The 14297-nt window shown below is 47.2% G+C and overlaps 1 long non-coding RNA gene and 1 pseudogene across 1 annotated transcript; one reads left to right on the forward strand and one right to left on the reverse strand.

Annotated features, from left to right (window-relative positions):
- Positions 1–2956: 2956 nt before the first annotated feature.
- On the reverse strand, positions 2957–12401 carry LOC120709893 (annotated as a pseudogene).
- A 590-nt stretch (positions 12402–12991) lies between these two features.
- On the forward strand, positions 12992–13574 carry LOC120710646. Its single transcript, XR_005689969.1, has 2 exons — positions 12992–13393; positions 13537–13574. It is a non-coding gene; the product is annotated as an uncharacterized LOC120710646 (long non-coding RNA).
- Positions 13575–14297: the final 723 nt, after the last annotated feature.

The raw sequence follows: 14297 nt of genomic DNA on the forward strand, positions 1-14297 counted from the left end.
AGACGGTAGCATGACCTGTTTGGCTAAATTTGCTGAAATTTTAATTTGAAACCATTGCTACCATTTAGAGAAACGGTTACCTTAACATGTATTCATATTCATATATTCTACCTCTATTCTCAAGTTTATCACATATTTGAGAATGGAGGGAGTATATGTCACCGAAATATAACTATAGTCGATTTGTACACTCACCGAGTGTCCAGAATGTTAAGAGTTGAGCTTCAGCCCCATTTCATAGAATGCCAGCTCATTTACACAAATGGAAAACGAATGACACCATGTTTACATGAAAGGGATGTCAGAACAAGAGGGGTGTCGAGCAAGAGGGCAACTAAACTCTTGGAAATGCAAAATCCCACTGAAAATCAAAGTCTTTCTTTGGTTACCATTCCAGGAAAGACTCCCTACGTGGAGGTTTTGGGGAAAGGAAAATGGAGAGGCGATCAAACACTGCACGGCTTGTCGCGTGTTGGAAACGGTTGATCACGTTCTCTTCCGATGTGTGTTTTGCGCGTTTCGTTTGGGCATGTCTTAAAGAGGCGCTAGGGTGGGATAGGTCATAGGTGCCCTACTAGCATGAAAGATTTCCTGGAAGTTTGGCTTCCCATAAGGGGTGTTGACTATGGTGTTGAACTCTTCTCTTTTGCGACGGTAGCTTGGGCGATGTGGACCTCAAGTCGCCAACTGACTTGCTCTTCAAAATCTCGTTCTTTATGCAGCGCTGGTTCACACTCTTGGGCGGTGCTGATCGGGGAAAACTGGAGATTCATCTGTGTCATGTTTACGAGTGGGCTCGGAGCTTCCTTGCCGACCTGAAGAGCAAACCGCGCCCGGAAGACTTTATCTAGTTTGCTTTTAGGTGTTCTTGTGTTTGGTTAGCCTGCGTGGTTTCCTTTATCTTTGAACTCATCCTGGGTGGCCCTATTGGATCTAGCCTTTCATAGCACATTGGTATCCCCAGTTCCGTTTTTGTTTGCTGTATCAACTCATTTGCTTTCTGTAAAAGCTGGGATCTCCTCTATAAAAAAAAAGAAAAAGTCCATTTTGACCATCCAACTCTTGCCTGAGTTTGGTTTGGCCATTGAACTCTAAAACCGGGTATCTTTGACCACTCAATTATGAAAACCGTTCATTTTTTATCATCGGGCTGTTTTGGTGGCCGGTTTCGCTGACGTGGACGCCAGGTGGCAGTGGGGCCCACTTGACAGCCATCCCCTCTCCTCTTTCTCTTTCTTTTCTCCTCCCTCTTTCTTCTCTCCACTCTCCACCGCCGGCAGCCGCCGGACGCCCCTGCGCGCTCCCGCTGGCGAGCCGCACTCTCCCCTGCTCGCTCCTGCCGGTGAGCCCGGCCACGCCGTTCCCTCCCACCGGTGCTGGTTGCGCCGCCCCCTCCCTGCTTCCTCCACGTGCGGCGGCCATGGCGCTTGGGCTCACCGGCGACGGCGACGGCGACGGGCTGGGTGGCTAAGGGCCGGCTAGGGAGCTTCAGCGAGGCCGGGCGCATCATGTGCGCCCGTCGGCCTCTAGGCACACGGGCTGCAGGTGGCCGGCAACGAGCTCGGCGGCTCATCCATGGCGGCCGCGGTGGGTGGATGGCCGGTGGACGCCGGTTCAGCGCATGGCCGGCCGGGATGAGTCAGGGAGGAGGTCGGGGAGGCCACGGGGAAGCTCCACGTGCGAGTAATTGGAAGAGGGCAAGGTGGTTTGGGCGAATTTGGCCGGATGGCGGCGGGGTGCGACTGTGGCGGCGGCGGCGCTCGCATGCGAGTGCTGGACGGGGTGAGGCGACGAGTCTTGCTCCCCCACCTCCGAGTGCGGGCCGGAGCAGGGCGCTGCTGCGGGCGGCAGGCGGCGGCCGAGAGCAGGCGCCTCCACATCGCGCTGGTGGAGGAGCTTGGGCCCACGGTGGCCGCGCCGCTCCTGCCGTGCGCGCCAACCCCGCCGGGCTCGCCGCCGCGCTGAGATAGGAGGAGGAGAGTGGGCCGCCGCCGGGGAGGAGCCAGGCTCCGCGCGCCGCGCTGCGCCGTCGGGAGCCGCGAGCAGGGGCTCGGAGAGAGAGAAGGGGGGAAGAAACAGATGAGAGAGAAGAGAGAAAAATAGGCTGACATGTGGGCCCCACTGCCACATGTCAGCCACATCAACGAAACCGTCCTCCAAAACAGACTGATGTTTAAAAAATAAACGGTTTTCATAGTTGAGTGATCAAAGATACCCGATTTTTGAGTTCAATGGCCAAAACCAAACCCAGACAAGAGTTAAATGGTCAAAAATGGACTTTTTCAAAAAAAAAAGAGATGTCAGAACATGAACTTTTTATTCCTTTGCTTTCTACACAGTTGCTTCACCCGTTCCATTTTACTTCAGGTTTGGTGATTATTAACACGGCTATAATACTCTAATTTGACGATCCTTTCCTAAATATATAGTGAATGTTATTGAGAATGTAATGATTCTAATTTTAATGACATCTATTATCTTAACGTAAATGTCATATGACAAAGATACTCCTATGTATAATTAATAATAGCTGTAAAGTTTAAAACTTGATATTCTTAAATGACACCCGGTCCCTTATAAATTTTGGCTGATAATTAGATAAACTGCAAGTATGTTTGAGCTGTGCACTCCTATAGTATATTTCTCAATCCTTGTTACAGTTTATTAAGAGCTATGTACAACGTGGTAGGTACCCATGATTCGCGAAACAAATAGTATTTTTACACGGACATGCCATCATTTTGTAAGATTTCTTACAGATGATTTAAGCAGAGGTCATAATACATGGTCATGCGCATGGTATTCAATGTGAAGCTTTCCGGACTTGGTGCTTTTTTACCGGCTCCGGCCGATGCACATGGGGATGGCTGCCATTTTCTCTGTCGTCGAGATGCCGCTTTCCTAGCTCCATGAAGAAGCTGCGCTCCTCCATGTCGCCACACCGTCGGTGCAGCCTCTACATGGGGTCATCATCGTCCTCCCGTGGGGGCCACCTGTCGAAGAGCGCCTCGAAGTCAATGCTTCTACCGGCCGGCCTCATGAACTCGACACATAGGATCTGCTTTTAGCGTGTCGAACTTTTTAGTTTTCTCCAATATCTCATCTTAGCTATTTTGATTGGTCTTTTGATGGCATTGAGAGGTTGCTGCAATAGAACGGAGAGCATAGAGTAGCTAATTGTCGATCGATATCGATTGTCATTCACATGTGGAGCAAAATGTCCTATTTATAGTCACCGCTGTCAGGTAGAGCTAATAATGCATATCTGCAATGTTCAGATAAAGCTACCAACTTCTGGCTAAAACACAATTGGTTTAGGTCATGCTTTCATTGTTTCTATCACAATTTTATTATGGCAGAGTTGTTTTGTTCATGCTTTCTTTGCTTCTTTCACAGCTTTATCACTGGGCTTGGAAGAGATCAACCTGACTGTTGTGAGGTAGTAGCTACGATGCTTACTAGTCAATCAACTTCATTAGAAAAAGGTACCTGATCGTTGTCATAAGTTTTGATCAGAAGTTTTGAACAACTTCATTTACACTTTCATGTGTCCAATCAGTTAATTGGCCCATGTACATATGGGTCTCGGTTAGAACTCCATCTCAGCCTCTCCATAGGGTCGTCATCCTCCCGCAGGGGCGCCTGTGGAAGAGTGCCTCGGTGTCGATGCTCCAGCCGGCCGGCTCCTTGAACCGAACGCTCGGCGCGGCCTCGAGCTCGGAGAGGTTTTGCAGGACCGTACAGTTCGTGCACGTCACGTAGGTATCTGTGTTATCGTTGTTCAAATTTTTGTCCACCGGGTTATTTTAAGTTAAACTGATTTTAATAGGTATTGTGGATTTAATTGCAATTGCAATTTTTTTTATTTTTGAAAATATTGATTTAGTATAAAATTAAAAATTACCTTACATTTTGATGAAATCTCATACTGGCGACGATAACATGACTGTTTGGCTAAATTTACTGAAAATTTTATTTTGAAACCATTTCTGCTGACTTGCTGACCATTTAGAGCAACGGTTACCTTAACAAGTATCCATATTCATATAACTATATTTGATCTGTACGCTCACCAAGCGTCCAGAATGTTAAGAATTGACCTTCAACCCCCATGTTTTACACTCTTTTCTATAAATGCCAGATCATTTGCACAAATGGAGAATGAAGATGACACCCCGTTTACATGAATTTTGGTTTTTCTTTACAATTTTGCTCAATTCGTTCCATTTCACTTCAGTTCTGGTGATTAACATGGTTCCTAATACCCTAATTTGACAGTCCTTTCCAACAGTCATGCAGATGATATTGATTGTGAATTAGCTTTTCGGACCGGCGCTTCTTCACCGGCTCCAGCCGATCCGCATGGTGGTGGCCACCATTTTCTCCACGGTCGAATTGCCGCTTCCCCAGCTCCATGAAGAAGCAACACTCCTCCATCTCGCCGGTGCAGCTTCTCCATGGTGACGGAGGTACACCAGGGTACCTACTAGCCGAGTAGTTATCTCCCGACTGGGTACCTATTCGGCCAGGGCCACTCTGCACGACTACCCGACGGACAGGCAATTGGCTGGATGTCGGAAGATTCCTCCGAGGATCAGGATCAAAAGCGCGGATATGGATTTCGGGTATCTAGGGATCTCAACCGACCTAATTCCATGTAACAACCCGAGTAGATATCATCCCTTACTTGTAAGTTGTAACCCACGGCACCTGGCCTATAAAGGCGCCGTGAGGAGACCCATAGAAAACAATCTGATCATTCATCGTCGTCTAGCTCATATAATACACAAAACACAGGACGTAGGGTGTTACGCTCCCGAGCCGCCCGAACCTGTCTAAACCCTAGCGTCATCTCGCAACCATCTAACTCTTGGCTCCGGAATCCCCCCTTCACCTACAAATCTACCGCCGGGCATACCCCTGGTGGACTTGCCAGATAAGCAATCCGACACATGGGGTCGTCATAATCCCGCGGGGGCCGCCTGTGGAAGAGTGCCTCGGCGTCGATGCTCCTGCCAACCGGGTCTTTGAACTCAATGCTCGGCGCGGCCTCGAGCTCGGAGAGGTTTCGCAGGACCGCACACTTTGTGCGCGTTGCGTAGCTATTAGTGTTGTCGTTGTTCAAATTTTTGTCCACCGGGTACCGGAGCTTGTAGCCCTGTCCTCGGTAGTAATCATCATAGTAGTGTGCCGGTATGTCGTCAGCGATCTCCTTACCGATGGCGACCGCCGTCTGTGTGCATCGAACAAGTTAAATTCAAAATCAGGTGAGCACGAACTGATGATAAATGGCATTATATAATGGAGGATGATTCAAAATATAAGGGACTTGAATTTCATATTTGGTTTTTGGAAGTTTTTATTTGGTAGCAGATCGGAGTATGTATGTACCTAGTACCAGCAAACGGCAACGTGGTTGATGGTCTGCCAGAGGAGCAGCGGCTTGTTGAAACTCTGCATAAAGCCGACACACCTTAACTCAAGGCTCAGCGTGGCCTCGAGTCCGTGTTGTCGTTCTTATATTCTTGTCCACCGGGTAAAGGAGACTATAGCCCTGGCTTTGGTAGTAATCATCCTCGCGTGTTGAACTTTTTAGTTTCCTCCAATATCTCATCTTAGCTAATTTGGTTGGTCTTTTGATGGCATTAAGAAGCCAGTGCAAGAGAATGGAGAGCATACATCTGTTGATTGTCAATCAATTGTCGTTCACATGTTGACCAAAATTTCCTATTTATAGTCATTGTTGTCGGGTAGAGCTAAGAGCATCTCCAAGAGTTTGGCAAATCGAGTTGCCATCTTTGATTTTTGGCAAAAACATTAAAAATACTACTCCAACAGTTTGGCAAAAGACTTGACAATTTTTGACAACTTGGGAAAAACCAGCCTCCAGCGCGTAAATATACGGGCGCGGCGCGCGGTTGGCATCGTGATTTCTAGTCAGGTGGGAGGGTGAAAAAAGAAATAAATAACAGAGAAGGGTTCCTGATTTAAGTTTTCAAGAGGTGGAAGGGCATAAATATAATTTTGTTTCTCTCTCAGGGTTCCTGATGTAAGTTAGATCTAGATTTGACAAGTGAATTATGCCAAACTGTTGGAGATAAGCTCTTTTTTTACTTAGCATATCTTTTTAGAAGTTGGCAAAACACAAGATATACCAAATAAAATATGGCAAACTCTTGGAGATGAGAACCATACATATCCGCAATGTTCACATGAAGCGACCGACTTCTGGCTCATGGCACAGTTGGTTTTGGTCATGCTTTCATTGTTTCTATCACAATTTTGTCATGACAGTTATTTTGTCCATGTTTTCACTGCTTCTTTCACTGCTTTAATTTATCACTGGGCTTGGAAGATCAACCTGACTATTGTGAGGTAGTAGCTATGATGCTTACTAGCAGGTAGTGGCGGAGCTTGTAGAATTTCGCGCTAAATTGTATGATTTGTAGTAAATCCCCAATTCGCCTACCAATACCAGTCTATTATGTCTCATCAATACTAGGAAGTGATAAATTATAATTGGATGCAACAATATGCCTGCACTATTTCCAGGCAATGGAAATGGATACAACTCCTCATTTCTTGAAGATCGCGTATAATATCTTGTCCTTTTCGTTGAGTAATTCTAGTCTAATATCTATAGACTAAAAAAATCTTATAAATCAATTTGCTCAATTTTAGTATAGAAACAGGATTTGGAATGTAGACTCGCTTGCTGGTTGCCTGGTTGGGCGCACGCGGGTTCGGCTCCAGCGCCATCGCGCCCGCTTTGCCTGGTGCTGCTGCATGTCCCACATCGGGCCGACGGCCTCCGCGCGCTCGCGTCGCCGCGTTGGGCTGCCGCCTGCGTGCCCGCATCGGCCGCTGGCCGTCGGCCTCCGGGTGACCGGGGGCCGCCGCGCCCTTAGCCACCGTGCGCCCGAGCATCCGCGCAGGCCTCCAGACGCAGCTGCGTTGGTTCTGCTCGCTCCTCGCCTTGTCGGATGGCCCGGCCGCCAGCCTGCCCCGCACCACCGAGCCACGGAGCCAGGCTCGGTCTGGCAAGGCCGACACCATGCAAAGGCCAGTTGATTTGTTGCTTGGATATTACAGCATGGCTAAGCGGATCCGATGATTGGTCGCCTTGTTCGCACGCTATCACTGCTCCCGCACAGCGCGTGCGCTCGCTTCAGCCTGGCCCGATGGAAACGGAGGGTTTTGCCGCATCTGTGAAGCTAGGCCCAGGAAGGAATCTTGCATGGAAAAAAATAGGGACTCCGCTATACTTATTGTTTTAGGAAAGTGCTGCACGTAGTTAAAAAAAAAGGAAAGTGCTGCACGTGGGTAGTCCGACGGCTTCCTTTTCTAGAAAAAAATAAAACACAGGGCTAATCATTCTATTCAAAAAAGATTTCGTTTAAAAAGAATTGCCCCATCTTACTTTTTGGCCTGAACATAAGAGATCTGGAATTTTACTTTTTGGTTTTTCAAATTTAGAATCGGTCAATCAACCAATACCAATACCATTGTAGGTGTGTTCTTTTGATAGGTGTTCCATTTGGCGCTCAAGCGATACAATCAATGAGTGAAAAAATAGAAGGGAAAAAAGAGGGTAAGTGATTTTTACATGGTCATGCCAGCATTCTGCAATGTTTCTTACAGATGGTTTAAGCTGAGGTTAGAACACAATGCACGGTCATGCGCATGGTATTGGATGTGAAGCTTTCGAGACCGGTGCTTCTTCACCGGCTCCAGCCGATGCGCATGGCGGTGGGCGCCACTATCGTCCTTGACCAGATCGAGCTGCTGCTTCCCCAGGTCCATAAAGAAGCCACGCTCCTCCATCTCGCCGCACCGGTGGTGCAGCTTCTCCATGTGGTCGTCGTCCTCCCGCGGGGGGCGCTTGTGCAAGAGTGCCTCGGTGTCGATGCTGCCGCCGGCCGGTTGCTTGAACTCAATGCTCGGCGCAGCCTCAAGCTCGCAGAGGTTTCGCAGGACCGCGCACTTGATGCGCGTCACATAGCTCTCCGTATTGTCGTTGTTTAAATTCTTGTCCACCGGGTACTGGAGCTTGTAGCCCTGTCCCTGGTAGTAGCCATCGTAGCAGTGCGCCGGTATGTCGTCTGTGATCTTCTTGCCTTGCCGATGGCAACCGCCGTCTGCGTGCGTCGAGCAAGTTAAATTCAGAATCAGATGAGAACAAATTGATGATCAATGACATAATATAATGGAGAATGATTCAGAGTATAAGAGACTTAGTTTTTGAAATTTCTTATTTGGTGGTAGATCGGAGTATATAAATACCTCGTAGCAACAGCAAGCGGCGACGTGGTTGATGGTGTACCCGCCACCGCCGAGGAGCAGCAGCGGCGTGCTGAAACTCCGCAAAAAGCCAACGCGCCGGGCGTGGCCGGAGATGGACAGGTTCTGTTGGCCGAGCCTGTCGCCGGAGAGCGAGTCGCCGCCGCACTGCATCATGATCGCCTCCGCCAGCCGCCAGGACTTGCTCATAATGGGCTTGAACAGCCGGCGGTACCCCTCGTCGTCCATGCCCTTCTTCATCGGCACGTTCACGGTGCGGAGCCGGCAGTCCCCTTCGACGACGTGCTCCCTCGGTGTGCTGGTGGAAGGACACGGTCATCACCCGGTTGGAGCCGACGAAGGCGGTCTCGACGCCGTCGCCGTGGTGCACGTCGATGTCCACATACAGCACGCGCCGGAAGTGCCCGACGAGCTCGTCGATGGCGAGCACGATGTCGTTGACCGAGCAGAAGCCGCTTACCTTGTCCCGGCATTTTAGTTTTCTCCAATATCTCATCTTAGCTGATTTGGTTGATCTTTTGATGGCATTGAGAAGTCGCTGCAATAGAACGGAGAGCATAGAGTAGCTAATTGTCGATCGATTGCCGTTCACATGTGGAGCAAAATGTCCTATTTATAGTCACCGCTGTCAGGTAGAGCTAATAATGCATATCTGCAATGTTCAGATAAAGCTACCAACTTCTGGCTAAAGCACAATTGGTTTAGGTCATGCTTTCATTGTTTCTATCACAATTTTATTATGGCAGTGTTGTTTTATTCATGCTTTCTTTGCTTCTTTCACAGCTTTATCACTTGGCTTGGAAGAGATCAACCTGACTGTTGTGAGGTAGTAGCTAAGGTGCTTACTAGTCAATCAACTTCATTAGAAAAAGGTACCTGATCGGTGTCATAAGTTTTGAACAACATTATTTACACTTCCATATGTGTCCAATCAGGTTAACTGGCCCATGTACATATGGGTCTGGTCAATCACTAGTCAATCGCGTTGTTTGAAACTGGTCATTTTCTTTGAATTTTACCTCCAGATCATGTGCTCTGTCTGGTGGCAGTATTCGTGGTATATGATACCTGATAGAACATTCTTTGGGTGTGGTAACTGGTTTTGGCTACGTAGTTGTCTATTTCTTTAGGTTAACTTTGGAACTCCAATATGATATGTGATATATTATTTCTAGTCTAGCTATTGTTGTAAGTTTATTCAGACTCCACGTGTCGGTTCACCTTGAGCATGCTATTTTTTAATAAAGATTCCCGGCTCCTTGTATTTATTGATTCCATCTTTTTTATTGACGCAATTGCTGCGATTTCAACATCGTAAGATTCCCACTATGTTGAAATTGACCCTTTGTTTCCAAACGTGAGATGTTTAAGTTTGTTCTATGTTAAACTAATTTTAATAAAATTCATAAAATTGCACCACATCTACATCAGATTATTAATAGTGATTTTAATTGGTAATGTGGATTTTATATTTATTTTCATAAATTTTTTTTGAAAAGTTTGATTTAGAATAAAATTAAAAAATGCCTTACATTTTGATGAGACGGATAACTATGAAGCTCATACGGGACATGGTAGCAAGACTGTTTGGCTAAATTTGCTGAAAATTTTAATTTGAAACCATTTCTACCATTTAGAGAATGGTTAACTTAACACGTATTCATATTCATATATTCTATCTCCATTCTCAGATTTATCACATATTTGAGAACGGAGGGAGTATATATGTCACCGAAATATAACTATATATAGACTTTGTTTGTTTTCATAGGCTAAAAGTTTAGCTCCAATCACATCAAAGACAATCTTGCTATTTAAGAGTATTAAATAAAATATGTTTATAATTTTTTTGACAGATGAGTGCTAATTCCAAGATGAATCTAATGAGCCTAATTAATTCATGATTTGCTACAGTGTGTTAGAGCAACTCCAGCAGGGCCTCTATTTGGGTGACTAAACCCACATTTTAGTCATTTTGCTCATATTTCCATCTTCAGCAGGGCCTCTATTTAGGTGACTAAATTGAGAGGGTGACTAAATTTCCTCTCCCACCCCCTCAATTTGATCACCCTCTACTTAGGCTACCAAAAATAAGGCCCACTATTTTTTAGTCTATTTAGTCGGTGCTGCTGAAGTAGAGACTACATTTTGGGTGATTAAACTTGGAAAGTGGGTGACTAAAATGAGTTTTAGTCACTCAAATTTAGTCACTCCACTGGAGTTGCTCTTAGTCGGTGCTGCTGGAGTAGAGACTACATTTTAAGTGACTAAACTTGGAAAGTGGGTGACTAAAATAAGTTTTAGTCACTCAAATTTAGTCACTCCACTGGAGTTGCTCTTACAGTACCCATCCTCTAATTATGGATTAATATATCTTATTAGATTCGTCTCGCAGCTTAGCCTCAGAGTTCTGCAATTATTTTTACAATTAGACTTTATTTAATACTTTAAAACAGTAAGATTCTCTTTGATATGATAAGGATTAAAGTATAGCCCCTGAATCCAAACAACCCCATAGTCAGATTTGTACACTCACCGAGTGTCCAGAATGTTAATAAGAATTGACCTTCAGCCCCATAGTTTACACTTTTATTGGACTTCGCACAATGCCAGCTCAATTACACAAATCGAAAACGAATGACACCCTGTTTACATGAAAGGGATGTCAGAACATGGACTTTTTTCTTCACAGCTCACACAGTTGCTTCCCCAGTTCCATTTTACATGATTATAAAACACGGACGGCTCCTGTAATACCCTAACTTGACGTTCCTTTCCTAAATATATAGTGAAAGTTATTGAGAGAGTCATTACGATTATCTTAACGTAAATATCATATGACAAAGTCTAAACACTCCTATATGTATAATTAATAGTTGTAAAGTTGTAAAGTTTGATATTCTTAAATGACACCCCATCCCTTCTAAATTTTTGCTGATAATTAGATAAACTGCAAGTATGTTTGAGCTGAGCGCTTCTACAGTATATTTTTCGTTCTTTTTTACTGTTTATTAAGAAGTCCTATATGTACAACGTGGTAGGTAGTCGTCATTCATGAAGCAAATAGTATTTTTACACGTACATGCGAGATGATTTAAGCAGAGGTCAGAATACATGTTCATGCGCATGGTATTCTATGTGAACCTTTCCGAACCGATGCTTCTTTACCGGCTCCGGCCGATGTGCATGGTGATGGTTGCCATTGTCGTCCTTGGCCAGGTCAGGCTGCTGCTTCCCCAGCTCCGTGAAGAATCCATGCTCCTCCATCTCGCCGCACCGCCGGTGCAGCCTCTCCATGGGTTCGTCATCCTCCTGTGGGGGAGGCCTGTGGAAGAGTGCCTCGGTGTCGATCCTCCCCCTAGCAGGCTGCTTGAACTCGACACTCGGCACGGCCTCGAGCTCAGAGAGGTTTCGAAGGACTGTACACTTGGTGCGCGTCACATAGCTCTCTGTATTATTGTTATTCAAATTCTTGTCCATCGGGTAACGAAGCTTGTAGCCCTGTCCCCGGTAGTACCCGTCGTAGCAGTGCGCCGGTATGTCATCGGTGATGTGCTTACCAATTGCAACCGCCATCTACGTGCATCGAACAAGTAAAATTCAGAATCGGGTGAGCACAAATTGATGGTCAATGGCATAATATAGTGGAGAATGATTCAGAATATAATCGCTGGCGCGCGGCGGCCAGCGACCCTCCGGCGTAGTGCTGGCAGTAGTCCCAGAGGCCAGCGACGGGGGGTTGTCGATGGAGCGGCCGTCCGCAGAGACCGCGCCGACGTTGCAGCCCCTGGCCCGGCGCGCGACCTCGCCGCCGGCGCCGAAGGCCTCCGGGTGAGGTCCCGCAGCAGCCCGACGTAGCGGCCGTCGTGGAAGGCGGAGATTTCGGCGTCGGTGGCGGGCCTGGTGCGGAGGCGGGCCATGTCGCCGAGCAGGCCGTAGGAGCGGATGAGCGCGTGCGCCATGTCGACGCGGCGGGGCACCATGACGTGGTCCTCGCCGTAGTCCACGCCGGCGATGAGGCGGTCGTAGTAGTAGCACACGCGCCGCTTGGCGCCGTCGGGGCACGACTGCGACGGCAGAGAGTTGCCGCCGGTGTTCATCGTCGTCGTCGGCAGCACCGATTCGAGCGCGAGGGATGCAGAGTCGCGCGAGTACTAGGTACAACAGGTGTGTCGTGCGTGTGCTATGGGGACGCCCAGGTCGCCCTGTTCATGGGTTGGTTTTCCCGGGTTTTGGTTTGTTTCCGGACCAGCCCAAGGAAAATATACTGGTCCGGTGTCGCCCTGTTCACCGGTTTAGCAAAACCAAATACCAGCCCGTGCCCAACCCAGATGGACCCGTCCACCCGGTTTCTAGCGTGGGTTGGAGCCGGACCAGTGTGACCATACCATGGAAGCGACAGGATGGAAGCGACAGACTGGTTTGGTTTCCGGTCGGACCCGTCAAAACCACGACACAGCAATATATCCAAAGGAAAAACAAGGCGGCGGTGGCTGCGCTTCGGCGGCCAACTGCGGGGGCGGACGGCGGCTGCGGCAGACCGCGGCCGCTGCTGCGTCTGCGCCGGACGGCGGCGACGCCCGGCGGCCGGGACGAAAATGTCGCGCGACGGTCTCGCTCGAGGCCTCGAGCGGTCGAGGCAGCGTGAGAATTGAAGGTAGCTATTGCATCTATGGTTCTGGCTGCTTAGACATGGATGTGGACTCACCACCGCATCTTCCCATAGAGACCTCTGCTAACAAGGTCCATTACTCTTTTCATATATGTTCCTTGTGTCATGGATTGTTTTCAGCTATGAACCCTAGCTCAGATTGAGATTAGATTTAGTTTGCAAAGAAAGAAATGGGTGCAAGATTCAATCCATTCTTTATTTGTGATGATGAAATCCCACATCAGTCCATTTGTTGTTGTATCCAACAATTTCTCAGCTACGAGTCCTGAAATGCATGCTAAAATGGACTTGCGTCCTTACTGAACATATTGTATGTGTTGTCTGAAAAAGACAGGTCAGTATCCAATTGTTCAGATTGCAACGAAGTCTAGACAGCAAATAAGATATATGTGTTATCAGATTCACTTGTCAAGTAGTCGGGTATTGTACTGACAATAATTGCAGCTGGCAATAATGCTGGTAATAGTTATTTCAGGTTATACTTGATAGCAGCTTGGTAGCTTTGTTTGACTTCAATTATGTTTAAAACAAACTTATGTAACTTGCCTTTTTTTTTGTTTCAGATTTCACTGAGTTTGAAGGATAGCAATTTCTAACAAGGTGCGTTCCTGCAGAGACATGGCACTCCAATGTTAGGATTCCAGCTTCTATTTTGTGCTTTAGAAATATGATGCTTCTGTTCGTGCCCCCATCAAGAAGATGCTTTTCTGCAGGGTGTAATTAACCTGTTACTTGTTGCATCCTTACCAGGAAAAATGGCTTCAATTTGTGTTTTGTTACAATGAGTAGCTTGTGTTCTATCTTGGTGCTTAAACGACGTGGTTTATTCATGATCTTGTCTGCTCAGTTTTGTTCCGGATGTCAATTTGGCAAGGCTAGTGCAATTAAGATATGTCTACTGATCAGAGTTTGTGCATGAGTGTTGCAGGTCTCAACATGGAGACTGAAAAATTAATAAGTAAAAGTTCACATGACCGCGTTGGCTCCAGAACAATGAATTCTTCCTCCCTCATGAATGAATCTTGCTTTTGTGCTTGTGATGGCAGATTCATGGATGGGAATAGATCACCTGTAGGTTGCTTGATGCAAGCCAGCTTGTTTGGCTTCACATTTCCAACCCACGCTAGAAACCGGGTGGACGGGTCCATCTGGGTTGGGCACGGGCTGGTATTCGGTTTTGCTAAACCGGTGAACAGGGCGACGCCCAGGCAGCCACGCATATGTAGACGCGCGGATCGGACATGGTGTCCGCGTCGTATTACAACCACCAAAGACAAGTAGCATCCTAATCGCCGACCCCAGTTGTGAATCTGGATCGCATTAC

Source organism: Panicum virgatum, chromosome 5K (genome assembly GCF_016808335.1).
Source record: "Panicum virgatum strain AP13 chromosome 5K, P.virgatum_v5, whole genome shotgun sequence".
NCBI lineage: Eukaryota > Viridiplantae > Streptophyta > Magnoliopsida > Poales > Poaceae > Panicum > Panicum virgatum.